We start from the raw sequence: 24,858 nt of genomic DNA, 5'->3' as shown, positions 1-24,858 counted from the left end.
AATAGCCTTTAGATTCTTATTACATGATTAATTAATTAATTAACTACGTTAATCATCAAAGTTATATATATCTAATCTAACCATAAGAACCATTATAATTCTAACGTGCAACACCGACTACCACAAGGCATTAAAAGCCGAGACTGTCACGTCTCTAGACCTCTTTTGTAAAGCTTCTTCGAAAAAAAGACTAGTTCGAAATTAAAGCCAGCGGAAAAAGCTTCCTTTTTTTTTTTACGAAATACAAACTTGTCGCGGGACAGAACATACTCGTCACAAATGCAGGTTTTTGCTTATCCACTAGGACAAAGTTTCCCTTAGATGTGTACGTTGTACCACTACAAGAATTGTTGCAACTCTAACATTCAATCACACAATCAGCAATCACAATGTAGATGCTTATGTAACACCCCTGCACTTTATCCCTTTTGTTTTGTCCTATTTTCTTTTAAACTATGGACCTTTTCGTAAATACTAATTTTTGAGGGACTTGGCAGCACATTGTGCATTTAATCCCTAATTTTGTTTCGATTCCCATTCCTAATAGCACCGTAGCCAACCTATTTTTTTTCCTCTCGCTCGACTCCCTCTCCCTTCATGTCCGTGCGGCCTTCCATCCGCTCCGCATGTGCGCACGACGCCGCTTGATCAACGTCGTCGTCATCGTCATCCGTGGCCGCCGCCACCGTACATCTCATGTATATTCGTCGTTGACGGCACTCCATCGTCGTCGTTACCGTCTTTGAGAAGGTTTTCTTTTTTTCCCCTCATGTCCGTACGGCTTTCCATCCGCTCCGCATGTGTCAACATCATCGTCATCGTCATTCGTGGCCGCCACCGCCGTACATCTCATCTATCGACATTTTTGTTCGGCGTCGACGGCACTCCTCCATCGTCGTCGTTACCGTCTTTGAGAAACGTCTTTGGGAAAGTAGACTCCCTCTCCCCTCATGTCCGCATGTGTCAACGTTGTCGTCATCGTCATCGTCATTCGTGGCCGCCACCGCCGTACATCTCATCTATCGACATTTTTGTTGNACATATTTTGGAATGCTCGTTACCTGTTCGACAAAATGTCTAAAAGTGGACGAACTTTGTTTTTTTTCTAATTTTGATCCCATCTAATTGTAAATTGTCAATTAATGTTTCAACATTTGAAAACCCTCTTTTTCGAGCATTGGATCCTTCATTTATTATTTAAAATTTCGTTCGTGTTATCGTGTTTATTTAAATAGATCAATCTTTGAAACTATACATCCGCTTGATTGTTAATTTAGTTTCTTCGAGTTCATTATTGTAAATCTCTTTCGTGCTCCGTCCCGACCTATTTGCATGCATTTGTAACCGACCTTGTCAACCTATATGAGCCTTTCTGAATTTAAATTTTAATATAACCTTGTCTTCTATATATATATGTTCTATTTGTAATTTTTTTTTGAGTAACTAATAGAGAATTTTATTTATCTATTTTAGATTCCAATAATTGATTTTTCATGCGATTGTCGACTGGTTAGCTTTTTAGCTACGAAGCTACTTTAAGGTAAGCGACCGAACACCCGTTAGTTTTTCATAAAATAATTTAGGAAAATATTTTGGTTATGTGAAAATCTTATTTTGTAGATTTTAAAATTAAGGGTTAAGCATATTATTAGATATTTTTGTAAATTGAGCTTCAACTGTGATTGACAAGTTCTTTTAGCAAAAAAAAATTTTAAAATTTTATAATTTGTTCTGTAAATTAGTGACTGGATAAATTTTAAATTATGATATCTCTTGATATTCTGCTATGCAATGTTGGCCATGTCGACATATATTCTGTTATAGAAGCTAGCTTCGTCTCTATATTTGTCACGCCGCAGGGCTGATTTTAAAAGTCTTTTTATAATGAACACTATTTTAGAAAACCAGAGTTGTGGAAAACGTACTTTTTTTTTTTTAATTCAACTTAGCCCACGTGATGTACAGACCCGCCACAAATATAAAGTTCCTTTGGCCACACAGGCATAGTCTTCTTTATATTTGCACGGCGTACCAACAACTGTTGGCCTAGTGGTAGGGATGCAAACGGGGCGGATCCGGGGGCGGGAGAGTTCCCCCACCTCCCGCTCCATTTCTTATCTGGGCGGGGCGGATTCGGGGCGGGTTACTTCTCTTTTTTTTTTTGGCTCCCACTTACCGCTCCATTCGGGGCGGGAGCGGGGCGGGAGCGGATTTTTAACGGATCGGGGTAGATTGAAGGAAAAGAGTCTCCCGCCTCCCGCTCCATTTACTTGGCGAATCGGGGCAGATTCGGGGCGGGTTATATTTTTCTATATTTTTTGTTCCCACTTACCACCCCATTCGGGGGCGGATCGGGGCGGAGCTCCACCAACCCGGATCCATTTGCATCCCTACCTAGTGGCCCTAATCTTTCATTAGATTTTGATGATAACAAATAATTACGATTATTAGACTAATTCTTTATCTTGAGTTTTGTGTTTTAGATCTCTCTATCTTCAAAAGGACTCAAGATGGGCAATCTTCTAGCATCGAGCTTCACCACTTGAAGCTATGCTTCTTCCTTTGTCAAATAGACAAACTCACTCTCTATTCTTTAATTGATTAATATTTTGCTCTATGATTAGAGTGAGAAATTTTGAGCTAAGTTTAATCTATTCCTCTTATCACTTTATAGCTCATTTGAACAAATCTCTAACTTGTGATAAGGTGTATAGGATTTTAAAATATTCTAAAACTGCTCAAAAATTTGTGTTCTGTCAAGTTACTGTTTTTGGACTCTGTTCTCGGCGCCCTAAAGCTGATCCGAATCTCATGTGTTTTTGGATCCTACTGTTTGCTGTTTGGATGGTCCAGAAATTTCTTTACCTGATCTGGGCGCCCGAATGTTTGTTTAGGGCGACCGGACTATTTGACTTGACAGGTTGCGTGTTCCGGACAGTACGACGGACCAACCCGAAAAGTTTTGACGCGGCGCGGCGCAGGCGGCGCGCATGCTGGAAATCTGGGCGCCCACATCTTCTAGAAGCCCAAAATGATTCCGCTCAGAGAAAGCGGCGCACGTGGTTTGTCTATGTCAGAAAAGTCAGCGCGCATGTTCTGGGTGCCCACAAATTCTGAAGGCCCGAATATACGAATCCAGAAAAGCGGCGCACGTTGTCTGACAGGCAGTTGGAAGCGCAGTGCGCGTGCACAACTTCTGGGCGCCCGAAATCTGGTTTAGGGTGCTCGAAAGTGCAACGGTCTAGAGTTGGCCGAGGCTATAAATAGATGACTTTGAGGCCTTTCTCAGCCTTTTTTTTTAGACAGTCCACTTGAGCTTAAAAATTTTAGTATTCTATATACTCTTAGCTCTAAATTCTCTCTCTAAACTTGAGTGCAATTTGTAGTGAGATTTAATCTTGTAAAAAGAGAGAAAATCAAAATCTTGGAGCTTGAAAAGAAGAAGGTGTTGCTGTGAAGGCTTGGTGCTTGCCTGCAAAAGCATCAACTAGTAGAGATCCAATATTCTCTAGTGTTGAGAAGTTAGCGGGGACGTAGGCAAAGTGCCGAATCTCGAAACAAATCGATTGTGTGCTTTTTGAGTTTACATTTCTTTAAACTTTTCTCTTTATTATTTGTTTCGGGTTTTAAATTGCTTGATTATTTGGCTTTTTATTTTAGAAACCTAATTTACCCTCCCTGTCACGCCCCGAGCCCGGTCCTATTTGGTGGGTTCGAGCGCGTCGAACAGACGCCGAACGGACAGAGCCTCCCCTGCCCGCCCAAGGCTCAACAACAAGTACAAATAGAGTACAAAATTTGCACATGCGGAAGCATACATAACGGCTTGCACGAGGGCAAGCAATAGCCAATGTGAAAGTACTAAACTAAATTTCAGCAAGTAATATGATTAACTTTAAATCACATACATGTATACTACTTTAATCAAGTTCATTTACATGCTCTTTCATTATTTCTTTTTACCTCACAATGCTCAAAAATATAACTTTTGACATTTAAAATAAATATTTTTTACATCATACACATAAGCATCTAGAATCATCAAATACAAAAGATGATAGTAAAGGGAATGCAACTACAAAATATGAAACCATCTCGGGTGGTCTCTATCTAGGGCGCGATGCCCTTACCAAGGTCGTCTGCTGGCTCGCTCGGTCCCGGCTCTGGAAATAGTGGGGTGAGAACTACAACAAAATTTTCAGTGGGTTCGGCAACCAACCACGCCGACTTTCCCACTAGGTCTAAATTAGGCATAATAGAAGAATAGATAGATAGTAACTAACTAAACAAATGCAGCTAATATGCCTGAACAACAAATAATGTGATGCTCGATAGAATACTCATGATGAATGCAAGGTCATAATTTTATTGCCCAATCTCTTGGCTAGCCCGCAGGTTTCGCCCTTAACAAACTCACCAACCCAAATCCCTACTATCGGGGAGATACCCGCTACAACCCGACGGGACCGTCCCCTGGAGAGATACTCGCTACGACCCAGTGATGACTACTCCGGAGCTCACCGCCCGAGGGGGGAGCTACCGCCCTCGAGTAAGGACTTACAGGCCTGAGTACGATCAATCCTTAACTTTAAGGATTCCATGTTCAATCTATTCCTTAATTTTAAGGAAAACCATGCTCATATAACCCTTAACTCTAAGGTTGCAATGTCATAACGTCACTCTCTCTACTTACTTGCATTCTTTAACCTTCACTAGTGTCATATACACTACTTTGTTCTTCGTACTTATACTCAAGTGCCACACTTGTTCAAGACTCGTCAATGCCACTTTCTACATTCATGTCAAGATGTCACATTTGTTCTCTAAGTCCACTAAGTTCTTATCATTTATCATGCATACATAGGGTTTATAGATTCTCACTTTGTCACTAGTATTCACATGCATTTGAACTCACAACATGCAATAAGAAGCTCATAATTAACCCTACTATGCAATATGCTCAATACATACATATGCTCAAATATGACACTTTAGACATAAAAGAAATTTCGAGGTCCTTGGAATGCACCACCCACCTTGTATGGTTGCAAAGGTGCTACGGTGAATTTCTTGAAAATTTTGAAGCCCTATTCCGCGTGCTACGGCTATCTGTACCAAAACGAAGCCAAATTAGGCTTTTTTCCAATTAACTTCACGTACTCTCGTCCTATTGTCGAACCGAGCGCACCAACGCGTTCGTTACACCCCCAATTAGATTTCTACAAGGTCAATTTATCTTGAAAACAACCTAGGGCAAAAGCCCCAAATTTGGTGCCCTGACAATGCCATATGTCAAATTTCTTGGGATTGATTTTGTAGCAAAGCAAAATCAAGCTTAGAACCATCAAAGGAGCTCTCTAATACCATTCCTAAACCATTCCGACAATTCCTAGGGCATCAAAAGCTAATCCTAGAGGTTCACCATGAGAGCTCATAAGAAATACATGAGTGTCATGTGTTTCATGGCCTCAAGGTAGTTTTTAGCCTTGCAAGAAGTTCAAACCCCAAGAACTTAGGGTATAAATCCAAACCCTAGACCCAATCTTGCATAAAACTCACCTTAGCCCACTAGCTCTCCAATGTCCACCATGTAGGAGAGCCCAAACCCTTCAAATCTACCAAAAATCCTTTCTAAAGCCTTCTCCTCCTTCTCCTAGCTCTTGGAAGTGATCTCCAGAGATAGAGAGAGGGAAATGAGGTGGAGGTGGGTTCTCTGCAGTGAAGAGAGAATAGAGGGTGTTTTCCTCGTAATTTGACAAACCTCAGCATCTTTTCCAAATGGCAAAATCCGTACCCGGAATTCTAGGATTCGAGCTAAAAAATAATTCATTAGCTTCAGTGCTTGAAGTCTCGGTTGGCATTGCCTAAGTAAGGTCCGGCTCTGTTTGCGTCCTTCTCTCAAAAACGAACTCATGTCCAATCCAAGAGCTAAAGCCAGACTGCTCACTGGATCAAAGGGTGTTATATAGGTTGCTACAAATGCAAATAAACCCTCCATTTCATTTTATTTCGCAGCAGACCATCCCTACTGCCAGAGCCAAAGTGTACCGGTACACGGGTTCTTGTACCGGTACACGGGTTCTTGTATCGGTACACATTTGCACAGAGGCCAAACCCGAGAGCAGCTCTTTCTCGGGTTCGTGGCATTTGTACCGGTACAAATCCATTTTGTACCGGTACACTTTCAGCCAACCTCTAACCCGAGAGCTACCCCCTTCTCGGCCTGCTAGTTGTACCGGTACAACATCAATGTTGTACCGGTACACTTTGCCCAGACTGTAGTTTGGCATCGTTTCGACTCTATTTCGCACCGGTCGATGCTAAAACCTTCCTAACCCTTTTGGAACTCTCTTTTAACCCTTCCAACATGGTTGGAATGTTAATTGGAACTTGCCCAACTAATCCTTTTGCGCACTTTAGTCAATTTGGCTAAAGTTCGATATTTTCTACCGAATTTTTGGTATGTTACATTCTCCACCCCTTAAAATTAGTTTCGTCCGCGAAACTACTTAATTAAAATCTAGATCCATACCTTAATCCAGGTTCTCGAAGAGATGGGGATGACGCTCTTTCATCACGTCCTCAAGCTCCCAAGTATCTTTCCGATCGTCGTGGTTGCTCCAATGGATTTTAACATACGGAATTTCATGGTTCTTTAGTTTTCTCACCTCTCGATCGACGATGAATGCCGGGAACTCCTCATAAGTCATATCCTCTTGAAGTTCAATCGGTACATACGAGAGAATATGCTCGGGGTCGTAAACATACTTGCGGAGATTTGATACATGAAATGCATTATGTACTCCCGCAAGCCTCGGTGGTAATGCAAGCTTGTATGCCACCGCGCCGACCCGCTCCGATATTTCATACGGTCCTACATACCGGGGACTTAACTTCCTATGGACTCCAAACCGTTTCACTCCTCGCATCGGCGATACCTTTAAGAACACACGATCTCCAACGACAAATTCTATATCTTTCCTCCGTTTGTCAGCATAGCTCTTTTGCCGAGATTGCGCCGTAGCGAGTTGTTGACGGGCGAGGCGAACCTTCTCCTCCGCCTCCCGCAGTACATCGGGGCCAAGGGCCACCCTCTCGCCCACGTCGCTCGAATGAATAGGAGAGCGACACTTCCTTCTATAAAGGGCCTCGAATGGCGCCATCACTATACTCTCTTGGTAACTATTATTATATGCGAACTCCGCCATCGGTAGATGATCATGCCAACCGCCCTTGTAGTCAAGTACACAAGCTCGAAGCATATTCTCAAGTATTTGTATCGTCCTCTCCAATTGACCATCATTTTGAGGATGAAATGCTGTGCTATAGTCGAGTCATGTGCCCAACGCCTCCTGTAGGCTCCTCCAAGAGTAAGATGTGAACCTCGGGTCCCGATCCGATACAATTAATACCGGAACCCTATGAAGGCTCACAACTTCGTCGATATATACTTGACCCAACTTGTCCCCTGACCATGTAATATGAATCGGTAGGAAATGCGCCAACTTGTCCCCCCTTGCATAATCGCCTTGCGAATGTCCTCGTTCTTGGGTACACACGAACGATTTCGGAATCGAAGTGTGCCATCGGTCCCAATGCGAAAATCATCGGCACTACCGCTCTCAACTTCATCGTGCACCTTTTGGAGATACTCGTCGGAGGCTTGCAACTCTTTTATGCTCTCCAACAATGTCGATTGTACCACCAACGCGACAAGTGTAGCCGACACTCCCGGCGCTACCACTTCTAATCCAAGACGTTGCATTTTCTTTTGCAACAACGGTTGGGGTGTAATTGCCGAAGCCAAGTTTTTTTTCCGATTTTCTACTAAGTGCATCGGCCACGACATTTGCCTTCCTGGGGTGGTATAGAATAGTAACATCATAGTCTTTCAATAATTCTAACCACCGCCGTTGTCGCATATTCAGCTCCTTTTATGTGAACAAGTATTTAAGACTTTTGTGATCCGTGTAGATCTCACAATGTTCACCATACAAGTAATACCTCCATAACTTTAGCGCGAAAATCACCGCCGCTTGCTCAAGATCGTGAATCGGGTAGTTCTTTTCATAAGTCTTCAATTGGCGCGAAGTATAAGCTATAACTCGCCCATTTTGCATCAAGACACATCCAAGACTGACATAAGAAGCATCACTATATACAACAAAGATCTTCCCTAGCGTCGGTAGAGCAAGTACTGGGGTCGATGTCAACCTTTCCTTTAACTCCTCGAAGCTCCGATCGCAATCATCACTCCAAACATACTTCACCCCCTTGTGCGTGAGGCGCGTTAGTCGAGTGGTTATTTTGGCGAACCCCTCCACGAACCGCCGATAGTAGCCCGCTAGACCAAGAAAACTGCGGACCTCCGCTACACTCGTCGGGCGAGGCCAATCTTTAATCGCCTCTACTTTCCTCGGATCCACTGAGATCCCCTCACCCAAAATCACATGGCCTAAGAATGTGACCTCCGAAAGCCAAAAGCCACATTTCTTCAATTTGGCATATAGCTTTTATTTTCAGAGTATTTCCAATACGGTCTTCAAGTGCTCCTCGTATTTTTCCTCACTTCGTGAATAGACCAACACGTAGTCAATAAACACCACGACGCACCGGTCCAACAACGGTCGGAAGACCCTATTCATCAAGTCCATAAATGCTGCCGGGGCATTAGTAAGCCCAAACGGCATAACTATGAACTCGTAGTGGCCATACGGCGCATGATACGCCGTTTTGTGCACATCCTTGGGCCGTATTTGCAATTGATGATACCCCGATTGAAGGTCTATCTTTGAATACACCCTCGCCCTTGCAACTGATCGAACAAATCATTAATTCTCGGCAATGTGTACTTGTTCTTAACTGTGACCTTGTTCAACTCGCGGTAATCCACGCAGAGTCGAAGTGTGCCATCTTTCTTTCTAACAAATAACATCGGAGCTCGCCACGGTGACACGCTCGACCTCACAAAGCCTTTATCGAGCAAGTCTTGCAACTGTGCCTTTAGCTCTTTTAGCTCCGTCGGTGCCATTCTATACGGAGCCTTCGAAATTGGCGCCGCCCCGGGAATCAAATCAATAACTAACTCGATCTCCCGGCCCGGTGGCAATTCCAGTAACTCCGCCGGAAATACATCCAAAAATTCGCACGCCACCCGAATACCACTAAGTTCCGGATGCTCCTTTTGGGCTTCTACCATTGTTGCCAAGTAGGCTACACATCCACCCTTAATCATTTTCCTCGCTCTAGCCGCCGATACGGTTGCCGCGAAGCGGTTGCTTTTACATGCCCGGTACACTAACTCTTCTTGATTAGGCTCACAGAACGTGATCACCCTACTTTCACAATCTATCACGGCATAATACTTGGAGAGCCAGTTGATCCCCAAGATTACATCGAAGCCCCACATCTAGTTTAACACCAATAGGTCTATCGACATGACCTAATCACCTATCTGTACTGGGCACACCAAGCACTCATCATGAACACGAAACGAGTGCTCGGGAGTATTCACCATCCAATAATCCTCATTATGCGTGACCTCCATGTCATGAGTTTTTGCAAATGATGCACCTATGAATGACTGCGATACACCTGTGTCGAATAAAGCTCTAGCTCTAGTGCCTTTGATCGAGATAATACCTGCCACGACGTCATCGGGAACTGCAGGCTGCTCCTCCACCTGAGTGGCAAAAACCCGCCCACTCGGTGCTCTGGATGCCTCTGGCTGACGTGATGAAGATGAGCGTCCAGCCGACATAGCTAGTGGTAACCCCGCAAGCTGTCTCGGGGTGGAAGGAATTGACGCCGCTGTCGGTGCAAATGACCCCCAACTTGGGCACTCCCGTGACATGTGCCCTAGTTGGCCGCACTTGAAGCACTTTCCCTCGCGCTGCGGGCATGCCGGCGGTCGATGGTCACCGCCGCAAATAGCACAACGGGAAGGCCTCCAACTCCTCGACTACTGCCGGGGATACCGAGGGGGTTTCTTTGCACTTGGCCTGCCCCCGGTGCCACCCGCCGCCCGCTTCTTTCCCTTGTCCCGCGACTCCGCCATTGCTTCACACTCCTCTCGCGCGTGGGCGCTGCCATGCTCCGTCCATAGAGCTCGGTCAAAGACCTCTGCAAAGGTCGTCAGCTTGAGGATTTGCACCGCCTCATAGATCCTCAGTCTAAGTCCTCGCAGGAACCAATCGGCCCGGTCCCGGTCATCACGAACAACCTCCGGGACGCAATCGATAATGTGGAAGAACTCCTGCTCGTAGTCCGCCACTGAGCGATCTCCCTGCCTCAGCTTGCGGAACTTTTCTTGCAGCTTCCGCTTCACCGTGTCGGGGAAGTAATTAGCGAACACCGCCCTCTTGAACTCCTTCCACATCATAGGCGGAAGATAGGGAGACCGATCCCATTTAACTCGCTTCCACCACACCTTCGCCGCCTTCTCAAGGCAATGTGTGGCGAGGTACACCTTGTCATTCTCCAAGGTATACAAATCCTCAAAGAGCGTCTCCATAGAGTCGATCCATGACTCCACAACCGCCGGTTCCGCCACCCCCTCTTCGAAGACAGGTGGGTTGAACTTGTTGAACTGTACGAAAGCCACTAACGCACGCTCCCGTTCTGCCTCCACCGCCGCACTATTGGGGTTTGAGGTCCCTGACCCGGCCGGTATCGCTGTAACTGGAATGGCCGCCGCGGCAACCCCCGCCGTTACTCTCTCGGCCACTATCGGCACCACTGCAGGGGGCGCAGGATGCTCGGCCTCCACTTGTGCTGCCGCCGTCTGCTGCCGCTCTAAGGCCTCCTGGAGCCTTTGGATTTCCTCCCCTTAGCGCTCAACAGACTCCGCTTGTTGCTGCACTACGTTAATAAGCGCGACCATCTGCTCCCGAAGCTTCCTGTCGCCACCCACTCCAGGTTGCATGGGAGCCGCACTCGGTTCCTCAGGCATAGACCTCGTTCGCGGTCGACCACGAGGCATCTTAGGTCGTCCACGAGGTGGCATTGCTTTCTGAAATAAAGCAATTCACATTAGTTATTCAATACTACACTCGACTATACCCAATTCGGCGAAAGCAATAAGTGTATTTATTTTCCTTCCAAAGCATCATGTCGTCGGCCGCCGATCACAACACAAGGAAAAAAAAATAAATATCAACTTAAATTTAGTCCCTAACCACATTAGAGACATATTAACATTAACCTAATCATAAGCTTTTGCTATATTTTGATTCCACGTCGCACACGTCTCCTAGATCCTTAAGGTTTTCCATTCCTAAGGGTCTCTAGGTCTATCCTATTCTTTCACTTTTAGGCTCTTTATGCTCTGATACCATTATATTTGTCACGCCCCGAGCCCGGTCCTATTTGGCCGGTTCGAGCACGTCGAACAGACGCCGAAAGGACAGAGCCTCCCCTGCCCGCCCAAGGCTCAACAATAAGTACAAATAGAGTACAAAATTTGCACATGTGGAAGCATACATAATGGCTTGCATGAAGGCAAGCAATAGTCAATGTGAAAGCACTAAACTAAACTTCAACAAGTAATATGATTAACTTTAAATCACATACATGTATACTACTTTAATCAAGTTCCTTTACATGCTCTTTCATCACTTCTTTTTACATCACAATGCTCCAAAATATAACTTTTGACATTTAAAGTAAATATCTTTTACATCATACTCATAAGCATCTAGAATCATCAAATACAAAAGATGATAGTAAAGGGAATGCAACTACAAAATATAAAACCATCTCGGGTGGTCTCTATGTAAGGCGCGATGCCCTTACCGCGGTCGTCTGTCGGCTCGTTCGGTCCCGGCTCTGTGAAAATAGTGGGGTGAGGACTACAACAAAGTGTGGGTTCGGCAACCAACCACGCCGACTTTCCCACTAGGTCTAAATCAGGTATAATAGAAGAATAGATAGATAGTAATCAACTAAATAAATGTAGCTAATATGCCTGAACAACAAATAATACGATGCTCGATAGAATACTCATGATGAATGCAAGGTCATAATTCTATTGCCCAATCTCTTGGCTAGCCCGCAGGTTTCGCCCCCAACAAACTTACCAACCCAAATCCCTACTATCGGGGAGATACCCGCTACAACCCAACGGGACCGTCCTCTAGGGAGATACTCGCTACGATCCAGTGATGACTACTCCGGAGCTCACTCCTCGAGGGGGGAGCTACCGCACTCGAGTAAGGACTTACAGGTGAGTACGATCAATCCTTAACTTTAAGGATTCCAAGTTCAATCCATTCCTTAATTTTAAGGAAATCCATGCTCATACGACCTTTAACTCTAAGGTTGCAATGTCATAATGTCACTCTCTCTACTTACTTGCATTCTTTAATCTTCACTAGTGTCATATACACTACTTTGTTCTTTGTACTCATACTCAAGTGCCATACTTGTTCAAGACTCGTCAATGCCACTTTCTACATTCATGTCAAGATGTCACATTTATTCTCTAAGTCCACTAAATTCTTGTCATTTATCATGCATGCATAGGGTTTATAGATTCTCACTTTGTTACTAGTATTTCACATGTATTTGAACTCACAACATGCAATAAGAAGCTCATAATTAACCCTACTATGCAATATGCTCAATACATACATATGCTCAAATATGACACTTTAGACATAAAGGAATTTCGAGGTCTTTGGAATGCACCACCAACCTTGTATGGTTGCAAAGGTGCTACGGTGAATTTCTTGAAATTTTTGAAGCCCTATTCCGCGTGCTATGGCTATCTGTACCAAAACGAAGCCAAATTAGGCTTTTTCCCAATTAACCTCACGTCCTCTCGTCGTATTGTCGAACCGAGCGCACCAACGCGTTCGTTATACCCCAAATTAGATTTCTACAAGGTCAATTTGCCTTGAAAACAATCTAGGACAAAAGCCCCAAATTTGGTGCCCTAATAATGTCATATGTCAAATTTCTTGGGATTGATCTTGTAGCTAAGCAAAATCAAGCTTAGAATCACCCAAGGAGCTCTCTAATACCATTCCTAAACCATTTCGACCATTCCTAGGGTATCAAAAGCTAATTCTAGAGGTTTACCATGAGAGCTCATGAGAAATACATGAGTTTCATGTGTTTCATGGCCTCAAGGTAGTTTCTAGCCTTGCAAGAAGTTCAAACTCTAAAAACTCAGGGTATAAATCCAAACCCTAGACCCAATCTTGCATAAAACTCACTTTAGCCCACTAGCTCTCCAATGTCCACCATGTAGGAGAGCCCAAACCTTTCAAATCCACCAAAAATCCCTTCTAAAGCCTTCTCCTTCTTCTCCTAGCTCTTAGAAGTGATCTCTAAAGAGAGAAAGAAGGAAATGAGGTAGAGGTGGGTTCTCTACAGTGAAGAGAGAATAGAGGGTGTTGGGGTATTATATGGGTTGCTACAAAGGCAAATAAACTTTCCATTTTATTTTATTTCGTAGCAGACCATCCCTGCTGCCAGAGCCAAAGTGTAACAGTACACGGGTGCTTGTATTGGTACACATTTGCGCAGAGGCCAAACCCGAGAGCAGCTCTCTCTCGGGTTCATGGCATTTGTACCGGTACAAATCCATTTTGTACCGGTACACTTTCAGCCAACCTCCAACCCGAGAGCTACCCCCTTCTCGGCCTGCTGGTTGTACCGGTACAACATCAATGTTGTACTGGTACACTTTGCCCAAACTGCAGTTTGGCATCGTTTCGACTCTATTTTGCGCCGGTCGATGCTAAAACCTTCATAACCCTTTTGGAACTCATTTTTAACCCTTCCAATATGGTTGGAATGTTAATTGGAACTTGCCCAACTAATCCTTTCGGGCACTTTAGTTAATTTGGCTAAAGTTCGATATTTTCTACCGACTTTTCGGTATGTTACACCCCCTCTTAGGTTGCCATTTTCATCCTCAACAACAACATCAGAATTACAATAACAACCTACATTCAACAATCTACAAACAATTCATGCGATACATTTTCATACAGCTAGCGATCCTTGGGGATTATGCATGTCTACATTACTTAGGCGCTGGATAATGCGATGCACAATAAAATAATTATCCTAATTAAAAGTGCTCCCACTCGGAAGCTTTGTTTTTAAACACTATTTAATTATTTAAAAAAAAAATCATTCGAAAACCTTTTAAAACTGTTTTCTACTCGGAAACTTCATTTTTGAAAACCGACTACCTCGAGGGGTATAAAACCGCAACGGATAAATCCAAATACCAAAGATCCATAAATCTCCAATTGTAAGCATTATAGGAAAACATCAACTCAAACGAGTTCACGAATACTCAAACATTAATAGTGGTCATCTAACTGAACCATTTAGTTATTAAAATCACCAAATGTAGAAAGAAAAGTAACTAGGGTGATGGTCGCTTTTGCAGTCTAGCTAGAACGTCATCTTGTCGCGCCAAAAGCCAACTCCTTACTCGAGTCACCTGAAAAAATAGGGGGGTGAGAAACCGCAATCAAGGTTTCCCAGTGGGTACGACAGAGCAACGAAGGCAAGTCATATTTACTGAAAAACAAAGGAGATAGGTCAATTGATATATGTGTAAGGATACGAAGAATAACTACAGTAGCTAAAACAATAGATATAATAGAGAGCAAATAATAAAAACTGCTACTGTAAGGAATACAATGCTGAACATGCATCAAGGTAATCAAACCAAAACTGTACCCAATCTGGTGCCTGCCATATTAATCCGCAGACCTCAAGCGTTGCCTGTCACAGAGCATACACTGACTTGATTCATGCGTCCACTGACGACCTATCCGGATACGTACACCCCCTGGTCGGTGGCCAAACCAACTGGTGTCTAGAACACACAGTGCTGTGACTAAATCATGCTGATATGCTTAATACGAAAAACTGGTAGAAAATCGGTGCCTTGGCCGAAGCCAGATACAAGGGTGTAAAATACCGAACCATGATCAACTAGATCAAAACACACGACAAAGGAGTCGATATGTTGCCTGGACTCAAGGTCCACAGATTTACAATATATGCAAGCCTGCTCTACATGTCTACTAACAACTATCCTTATGCAAGGAATAAGTATAGATGAACGAACAATAAACAAAAGCAACTGACATGTAGAAACTAAAGTACTGATATACAAGAGCAAGAGTAAGGAAGAGGAAAGTGAAACGATCTCACCGACTACCAGCTCGAAGCACCCACCTGTCACAATCGCATCAGAAACCTGGGTGCGCAACAAGTCAACCGGACCTATGAAGATCCACCGGGTCAGTAACCAACCCACCAATCCAAAATACCCAACTCACGAACTCCACACAAAACCCCGAAATCGGTTTCGTATAACTGATCACCATAACTCGCCGAAAGTCCCGAAAATCACATCGGGACGCCGTAGGGACTCACTAAGTGTCCCGAAACTCACTGACTTGTGCCACGAGTCACCCGCTGCCACAAAACACATCGATTTGGATGTCTTGGTAGCAAACACAAGGTTACACAACCAAATAATTATTGCTGGATAATTGTTTGGATCTGGGTTCCCAAAAGTGTCAATTTCGACACCAGAACCCACCGTCGCTCACTCGTCATCTCCGAACTCACGATATGATGATGGTGACCAGCTGACAAGGCTCAGAGACAAAACTCAAGGCAAACAAACTCCGTCGAATGAAGTCCGAAGGAAACTGTGTTCCGCCGGCAATGTTTGCCGAAAATGCACCAAAATCGATATTCGATTTCCGTGAAAGGCTTCGGACCTTGGATGATTAGTCTAGAGGTCACCTACCACAGAAACATACTGCTTACAGTAGCCACAAGATGCAAAATTTAACAAAAGTCAATACATTTACATAAAATCCTATTATTTTATGTAAATAGGGTGGTTTTGTGGCTCGTTACCGCAAACCGAGGGTTTCCGAGGTCAGTCGAGACACGTACTGATAGGTCTCGATGTGCAAGAGGCCGTGCTTATGATTCGGAGCACAACGGCTCACTGTGGGAGGTGCGGGAGCGACCCAAAAATCTGCGAACTGCGCGCACTCGGGGTAAACCACGCCGAAAACGCGGATTCAGAATCCGCTGATCCTAAGTGAGGGGAGCACAATGATCAGCACTGACCAGCGATCACTGTGCTCACCTCCGGAGGCATCGGGACAGCCTCGGATCGTCGGAAAAGCGAGCACAATCCAGAACTGCAACCAAAAAACCCTTAACTATGCTTACCAAAGCAATGGGAACTAGGGCACAGCCGGCAGCGGCTCGATGGTGGGCGCGCAGGCGGCAGGTAGGACCCACGAGGGGAGGCCGAGACTCGCGCTGGCAGGCGGCAGGAGGTGGCGGTGGTGCAACCCGAGCCCGAAAAAATGAAGCTCGGGCTCGGCGAGCTTCTCCGGCCACGGCAAGGGTCGAGGTGGCCGAAGGAGCGATGTGGGGTCCCTCTGGGACCGAAGGGGAAGGGCCGGGATGGCTGCCAGCGGCTGGGAGCACGGCGATGTAAGGCTCGACCGCACCAACAGCAGCTTGGCCGCAAGCTGCCGCAGCGGTGCGGTGGCGCTCGGGGCACCTCGGGGTTGCGGTGACGGGCCGTCTGAGGTGGAGGGAGGCCGCGGGGCTGGCCCAGGGTGGTGGCGGTGTGGGGAAGGAGCCGCAAGCAAACCTCAGCCTGAGTTTGCCCTAGATGGCCGCAGAGTGGTTACAGCGTGGCGGCGGTGTTCGGGGGTGGCGGCAATCGACGGGGAGGGTCGCCAGGGCTCCGGGGGTGACGCCGGATAGGGGCCGGAGGGGAAGGTGTGCCCTGCTCCAACCTCGGCCAAGAAGATAGGGAGTGAGGTGGTGGAGGAGATGAAAAGGAAGGAGAAGGTGGTTGCGGCTGCGGCTGGCCGGCCGAGGCTCGGTTGGTGGCCACTGGGAGGCGCGTGGCGCACGAGGTGAGTGGGGAAAAAGAGGCGACTAGGTTAGCTGAGCTGAGGTTAGGGTTTGCATGTAGCAAACCCTAAGAGGGCGTTTGGATTGGGTACAAGAGGGGGGATAAGGGGGTTATCCCCCCTCTTGTACCCAAACAGAAATTTGGGTGGGTGGGAACACTTGTTCCCACCCATACCAGGTTGTACCGGTACAACCCGGTATGAGTAGGAACAAGCTTGTACCCATCCTGGGTAGAGAGAGAGAGAGAGAGAGAGAGAGAGAGAGAGAGAGAGATATTTATTTTAAATTAGAATTTAAATTTTTTAATTTAAAATTATAAGTTTAAAATTTAAAAAATTAAATTCAATCTTAGGGGTAATATCATTATTTTCTATATATAACCATCCAAACATAATTTTTCTAGTTTCAGCTTATACTCACATTTTCATCCAAACAAAAAAATATCCTTGTTCTTACAAAAATCTATACTTGTACCTATCCCTGGAATAACTAGTTCTTACTAATTTCCGAGCCAAATGAAGCCTAAGTGGCCTTATATACACATGGATGAAATTTTGTGTATAAGTCCACCGAAACTTAGGTTTTCTTACTGAGTCTCTCACAGCGCGAGTAAAATGCGCGAACACACCCCCAAATTCAATTTCATGCAAAACGGTACATAAAATGTTAGTTTTATCACAAAATTACTGTTTTGCCACCTATGACCCCTCCTTGATCATCGCGCGATATTAGGAGATCCGTCTGTCATATTTGCGAACGGATTGCACCAGTGCGTTTAGCACGACAGAGATATCAAACCCACGATTTTGCTTTGCTTGGTTTGGTCGCAGATTCGCGACGAAACCCATCCTCTGCCCAAATCCGCAAAACCACACACACACATATATAAAATACATGTATATCCAGTTATCTCAAAATCCGTGTATCAAACCTAAAATCCGTCAATGCCATTGGATCCAGGATAATTGAACCATTGAAAACGAGCTATTGGACCACTATAAACGGAGTCCGATACGCGCCAAAAGCCATCTCTACTCATTGGCCTCTCCAAAAACCTGCGTTACTATTCACTTTAAGTAAAAAGTAAAGATCGCGTAAAATTTCCATTCTAACTTGTTTTGCCCTGAAACTTGACCAGTGCTTTTGTAACTAAAATATACACAAAAACATCATCAACCGAGAGTTTAGCTACACTACCAAATTCTCAGTCCTTACAATATTGTGCCTTCGGGTGCTTGCGCCTATCCGCGCCTCTGTTTTGTTTGCGCCTTCGGGTGTCTCTATTTTGTACATGCACCTTCGAGTGCCTCTGTTTTTTACATGAACCTTCGGATGCCTCTGGATTTCACCAACGGATCATATGATATAGTTAGTTGCCGGAGACTTAATATTTATTTCGTTTATTTGCTGAATGAGAAATGCTTTGTAAATTTAGAGTTTCAATCTGATCTGAATTTTAAGTTTTGATAAATCTTGTTTTATAAAATTTTACAAATTAAAAACCAGTCGCTTAAATTAATTTTTGTATTTATTTATTTGTATGCTTAATCCGACTAATGTGGTGTATGGTTGCTTACCCAGGTACCGAGACTGATTTGCCGTGCAGGGCTGAGACCAAGTGAACGTTAGATGTATCTAGTTTTGATTTTAGTCCTTTTTGTTTTTATATCTAGTATTTTTTGATGTGAATCTTTGGACTACCTAGATGATCGTTTGTTACCTACTTTTGTTTTGTTATTTTTTCGTACCCACTTTTTTTACTTACGGTATTCTGTGGGCCAAATTTCTCTTATGTTTCGTAGTAAGCTTTAGTTTTATAGATGTTAGTATTCAGTTTGATTCTAGTTAAAGTTCAATTTCTTAGCCTCTTCTTTTGATTATTTGAATTTAGTGACAATTTGGTAATCATCTTTCTGCTAGTTTCTGTCTGGTACTGTAGCCTTGCATATTTGCTAATTTAGCAGGTATGCGATGTCTATTACGCCTTGGATTTGAGGCGTGACAGAGAAATGGTATCAGAGCATAGGTTTAAGTTCTCTAGGAACTTTTAAGGTATGAGATTGTGAGAGCTTATTAGGACGTGTGAGGATGGGTAGAAGTAAGCATATATTTGAATTTGTTTCGCTACTGCTTTGTAGTTTCGATTAACATCCCGTGTTTATGTGTTTGTGATCCCTTCTTTTAATTAGATGGTGCATTCGTCCCGCCGTAGTAATACCAACAATGAGCAACCAAGGAACCCACCTCCAGCTGGATCCGGAGATGCAGATCTGAACGCCACCTTAGCCTCACTTTTGAACACCATATCCTTGGCGGTTGTTCCACCTCAGACCATTGTTCCACCTACTATCCAGAATCCGCTACAATTAACCGCATCGCCTCAGACGAACCCTTCGGTTTTTGCTCTACCTTTGCAGCAGGCTACTAGTGCAGGGATGCCTTCGACAACTGTTCCTACTGCTATTCTGTTTTTGTCGTCGACTATACTTTCCGATTTTGTTCTGCCTCTATGACAAACCACTATTCCCACCCACTCCGCCATTTTACCGCAGAGCACCACGATGGATCCCCTGGTCGCCACTCTGATACAAGCTGTTGTCGGGCTAGTGTAGACTCAGCAACAGAATTTGCAGCAAAATCCCGCTCCTAGTGTCGCTGAGTCCATTTCTAAAGTTCGAGAGAGGAGCATCAATGAGTTTAAGAAATTCGCTCCCCCATATTTTTCAGGCATTACAAATCTGGACGAAGTAGAAATTTGGATCAAAGAGAGGGAAAAGGCATTTTCAGCCATGCAGTGCATCGATGAGGAGAAAGTCAGATTCGGGATGTTCATACTTCAAGGCAGAGCAAATAATTGGTGGGAAAGCGAGTTGAGAACTCGTGATAATAATTTAGCAGCCCTTTCATGAAAGGATTTTCGATCAGTATTTTATGCAAAATACTTCCCAAGGAGTAAGCTTCGCCAGCTTGAAAGACAATTTCTGGATCTAAAACAAGGTTCAATGTCTATGGAGTACGAGGCCGAGTTTGACCGACTTTCCCACTTCGCCTCAAAATTGGTGGATGATGATGAGTCACGAGCCAAGAGATTTGAGGAAGAATTGAATGGACATATTCACACTGGTCTCGCACTACTACACCTTGAGGCATATGATGATGTCGTTTCTAGAGCGAAATCTTTGGATTCAGTATAGAGGTAGACTCGAGAAGAGCGAAAGGCAAACCAGAAAAAGAGGAATAGAGATTCTTTCAAACAAAGAGATTGAAATTCAAGAGACTCTGTTAGATCTAATGGCTCGGAGAAGTCGTGTAATACGCCAACTCGTAGTGGACCATCAAATCGGGATCAGAAACCGAAATGCTCAATTTGTGGAGGATCACATAAGGATTCGAATTGCAGGCACATCGCTGGTGGTTGTTTCAAATGTGGGGAATTGAACCATCGATAGCTAAGTGCCCTCTGTTTAGCATTGACTTTGGCACTGGATCCAAGCCTCAGGAGAAATCTATTGCTCCAACTGGTCGTGATCATGCCCCTCCTACCAATCAGTCTAGAGGTGGAAGTCCTCAGACGCAGGGTCGTGTTCAGGCTCTCTCCTATCAAGATGTCCAGGCATCTAATGCCGTAGTCCCAGGTTTTCTTCCTGTGGCTTCCACTTTTACTTGTGTTCTCTTTGACTCTGGAACTACTTATTCCTTTATCTCTTCTGCTTTTATTCGAAATCATTTGTTACCCTCCAAACCCCCTTTATTTATATTTTATGTGTTGGGTGCTTTTGGGGGAGGAGCTTGTGATTGACCATGTTTGTAGGAGTGTTGTCGGAGTGGACAACATTCTGGTTTATTCTAGTAGTCCAGTAGAGCAATCTTTCTGAACAAGAAGCTATTTGGGAACTCGAGGAGCAGATGAGGATGAAGTATCCTTAACTCTTCGAGAGCTAAGATATGTTGAGTTTAGAGGACTAAACTTCTTTCAGGAGGGGAGGATGTAACACCCCTGCACTTCATCCCTTTTGTTTTGTTCTATTTGCTTTTAAACTGTGGAACTTTTTGTAAATATTAATTTTTGAGGGACTTGGCAGCATATTGTGCATTTAAATCTCTAATTCTATTTTGATTCCCATTCCTAATAGCACCCTAACTAACATACCTTTTTTTTCTCTCGCTCAACTCCCTCTCCACTCACATCCGTATGGCCTTCCATCCGCTCCACATGTGCGCACGACGCCGCTTGATCAACGTCATCGTCATCGTCATCAGTGGCTGCCGCCGTCATTACCGTCTTTGAGAAGGTTTTTTTTTTTTTTTTTTTTTTTTTTTTTTTTTTTTTTTTCATTTTTGTCTCTATACCGAATCTTGAGATCATCCAACCTTCTTGTTCATAGTTATATTATTATTTTGAATACTCGTCTCATGATGACTGAAATTTGAAACCGTCAAAATTTGATTTGCTTGTATATAATCTTTGTAGTTTCAAGCGTTTAATTTTATATATTGTATCCTCTATATGATCTATTTACTTAAACTTTGCATATTCTACATATTTTGGAATGCTCGTTACCTATTCGACAAAATGCCTAAGAGAGAGCGAACATTTTTTTTGTTTATAATTTCGATCTTATTTAATTGTAAATTGTCAATTAATATTTCAACATCTGAAAACCCTCTTTTTCGAGCATTGGATCCTTCATTTATTATTTAAAATTTCGTTCGTGTTATCGTGTTTATTTGAATAGATCAATCTTTGAAACTCTACATCCTCTTGATTGTTAATTCAGTTTCTTCGAGTTCATTATTGTAAATCTCTTTCCTGCTCCGTCCCGACCTATTTGCATGCATTTGTAACCGACCTTGTCAACCTATATGAGCCTTTCCGAATTTAAGTTTTTGCATAAGCTTGTCTTCTATAGAGTGTGTCTGGTGTGCTTCTGGAAGCACGGAGCACTCTGTGCTTCCAAGTCATTTTCGATGTTGGGACTTTCGAATCGACGATCGGCTCCATTAGACTTGATCTAGAGTATTTGAAGTATCTAGAAAATAAATTTTATGATTTTTCGATATCATTTGCCTAGTGATCGAAGTGGCTCAAAATCAACGGCTGAAAATAAAAATCTTACAAACTCGCGAGGCACGATGGCTATCGTATCATCGGCCTGAGATATATATATATATATATATATATTCTGCTCACCCGACCATACGAAGATCTTCGTGCCTCGGAAGGTACGAAGGTCCAGCAAAAGCTACAACACTGAAAGCTTAGCTGCTAGCCGAGGTAATCTCAACTAGATCTCATAAACTTCATGGATCTTTTATTTAAAACACTAAAAAGTTATAGTAAACGGATCACTAACTTCCCCGAGTTTTAGTTATTAAAATTACCGGCATCACTCGGCAAACGTTCAAATTGCCACATCTTTGTAAGTTTAGTGCACTTTAAAACTATCTTTTAAGAAATATGATATTTTTTGTTCTAGTTATTGAAACTAGATTTTAAAATTACAGTATAGTAGTATCACCGATGATTGACTATGAACATTAAAATTTTAGACAAATATTTGATTTTTTTTATAGTTATAAAGAGAATTTTCTATCAAAATTCTACGTGATTTGAATGTTTCTACAAACCGTAAAAACTGCCAAACGGCTTCACTACGGCCTCATTAAAATTATTGATTTTGAGGCCCCTTCAAGCACTAGGCAAATATGCATATTGAAAATCACATAAATTTATTGAATTCTAGCGTACTTCGAAATACTCATAGATCACTCTAATGAACGAGCCCGATGTCGATTCGTAAAGTCACAACATTGAAAATGACCTGGAAGCATGAAGGCTCGTGCTTCTAGAGAGCAACAGCCACTCTCTTATATATATATATTATATATATATATAGAGTTCGGCTCGTATTGCTGATCGGTAGACGGAGCGCTCCGTGCCTAACAACTGTTGTTTTCGATTGATGCGGCTTCCAAACGCGATCGGCCTCCGTTAGACTTGCATTACACTATGAAAATTTAGGAAACTAAATTTCAAATTTTTTCGACATCATTTGACTAGTGATCAAAAGATCTCAAAAATTGACATTTTAATGGCGACTTGTGGTGTGTTTGTGAGTTTAACGGTTGTAAAACAATCCAATGCGATGAAAATTTTATAGAAATTTTCTTCATATTTAGAGTAAGGATCAGTATATCTTGATTGAATTTTAAATCTTTTATCATATTTTTCATGAGATTTTTTATTTTCAAGCCGATTCAATTTTAGACTACTTGTTTTATAGGTAAAGATATCCGAAAATATTATATGAAATTTATTTCTAAATACCTTTCAATAGTGTAGATCAGTCTAACGGAGCGATCGTCGAATTTGGAAGTCCGCATTATCGAAAAACAACTCGGTAGCATCGGACGCTTCCGTAGCTATCCGATAGCTATAGATTAGTATTCTATATATATATATATATATACTACTATAATATAATATTATTAGAGTTCTAGGCTGCTATGCTATCAGCATAGCCCAACAAAAAGTTGGTGGCTATCAAGTTTTTTTTTTTTTTACCGTCTAGTTAACCTTTGATGATTAATTTTACCCGTTCGTGTTAAGATTTATACTATTCAAGCCAAACCGCCCACTCATACCTGATGGCCCCACATCATCCTAACCACACCTCTTATTTAATCCTAAGGGCGGAAAACTTGAATAGCACCAAGTCATTTCGGTGCTATTAAATAGTATTTCTAGGCTAGTTCTCTCTCTCTCTCTCTCTCGTATATATTATATATTACATAATATATATATATATATATATAACACATATATATACATCATATATATTATACGTACATAATATATAGTATACAGTATTATATAGTGTAAGTGACTGGATAAATTTTGAAGTATAATGTCTCTTGTTATTCTGCTATGCAATGTTGGCCATATCAACATGTATTCTGTTATAGAAGCTAGCTTCATCTCTGTATCGTGCCTTTGAGTGACTGCACCTATCCGCGCCTCTGTTTTGTTTGTACTTTCGGGTGCCTCTGTTTTGTACATACACCTTCGGGTGCCTCTATTCTATTTGCGCCTTCGGGTGCCTCTGAATCTCGCCAACGGATTATATGATATAGTTAGTTTGTGGAGACTTAATATTTATTTCGTTTATTTGTTGAAAGATAAATGCTTTGTAAATTTTATAGTTTCAATCTGATATGAATTTTAAGTTTTGATTATTCTTGTTTTCTAAAATTTTACAAATTAAAAACTAGTCGCTTAAATTAAAATTTGTATTTATTTATTTATATGTTTAATCTAACTAATGCGGCGTATCGTTGCTTACCCAGGTACTGCGACTGATTTGTTGGGCAGGGCTGAAACCGAGTGAACGTTAGGCGTAGCTACTTTTTGATTTAATCCCTTTTGTTTTTGTATCTAGTATTTTCGGATGTGAATCTTTGGACTACATAGATGATCGTTTGTTACCTACTTTTATTTCATTATTTCTTCGTACCTACTTTTGTTACTTATGGTATTCTGTGGACCAAATTTTTCTTGTGTTTTGTAGTAAGCTTTAGTTTTATAGATGTTAGAATTCAGTTTGATTCTAGTTAAAATTTAATTTCTTAGTCTCATCTTTTGATTATTTGAATTTAGTGGAAAATTGGTAATCATCTTTTTACTAATTTAGCAGGTATGCAGTGTCTATTACACCTCGGGTTCGGGGCGTGACATCTACGTTCCAATTAGTATAGAAAATCCTCATACTAAATAAGATATTACCGGATAACTTATTCTGACGTCGAAACAGGGATTAAATGTGATAAATATGAAGGATTTAATCCCACAGGAACTTATTGGGCAACTTATTTATCATAAAAAAAAAAATCTCTTTCCACACCATTTATTTGCAAGATAGATGGTTGCAT

The 24,858-nt window shown here is 42.7% G+C and overlaps 1 long non-coding RNA gene across 3 annotated transcripts; it reads left to right on the top strand.

The window, feature by feature from the left end:
* On the top strand, window positions 447–24,468 carry LOC109726613. Of its 3 annotated transcripts, none has more exons than XR_002220576.1 (3): window positions 447–750; window positions 1,474–1,540; window positions 24,277–24,468. It is a non-coding gene; the product is annotated as an uncharacterized LOC109726613 (long non-coding RNA). The 3 variants fall into 3 exon arrangements; XR_002220577.1 differs by lacking the exon at window positions 24,277–24,468 and adding an exon at window positions 18,511–18,730; XR_002220575.1 differs by lacking the exon at window positions 24,277–24,468 and adding an exon at window positions 2,895–3,569.

This window comes from Ananas comosus, linkage group 2 (genome assembly GCF_001540865.1).
Source record: "Ananas comosus cultivar F153 linkage group 2, ASM154086v1, whole genome shotgun sequence".
Taxonomy (NCBI): Eukaryota; Viridiplantae; Streptophyta; class Magnoliopsida; order Poales; family Bromeliaceae; genus Ananas; species Ananas comosus.
The sequence above is the reverse complement of the archived record's forward strand: the minus strand, read 5'-3'. Positions and strand labels throughout refer to the sequence as shown.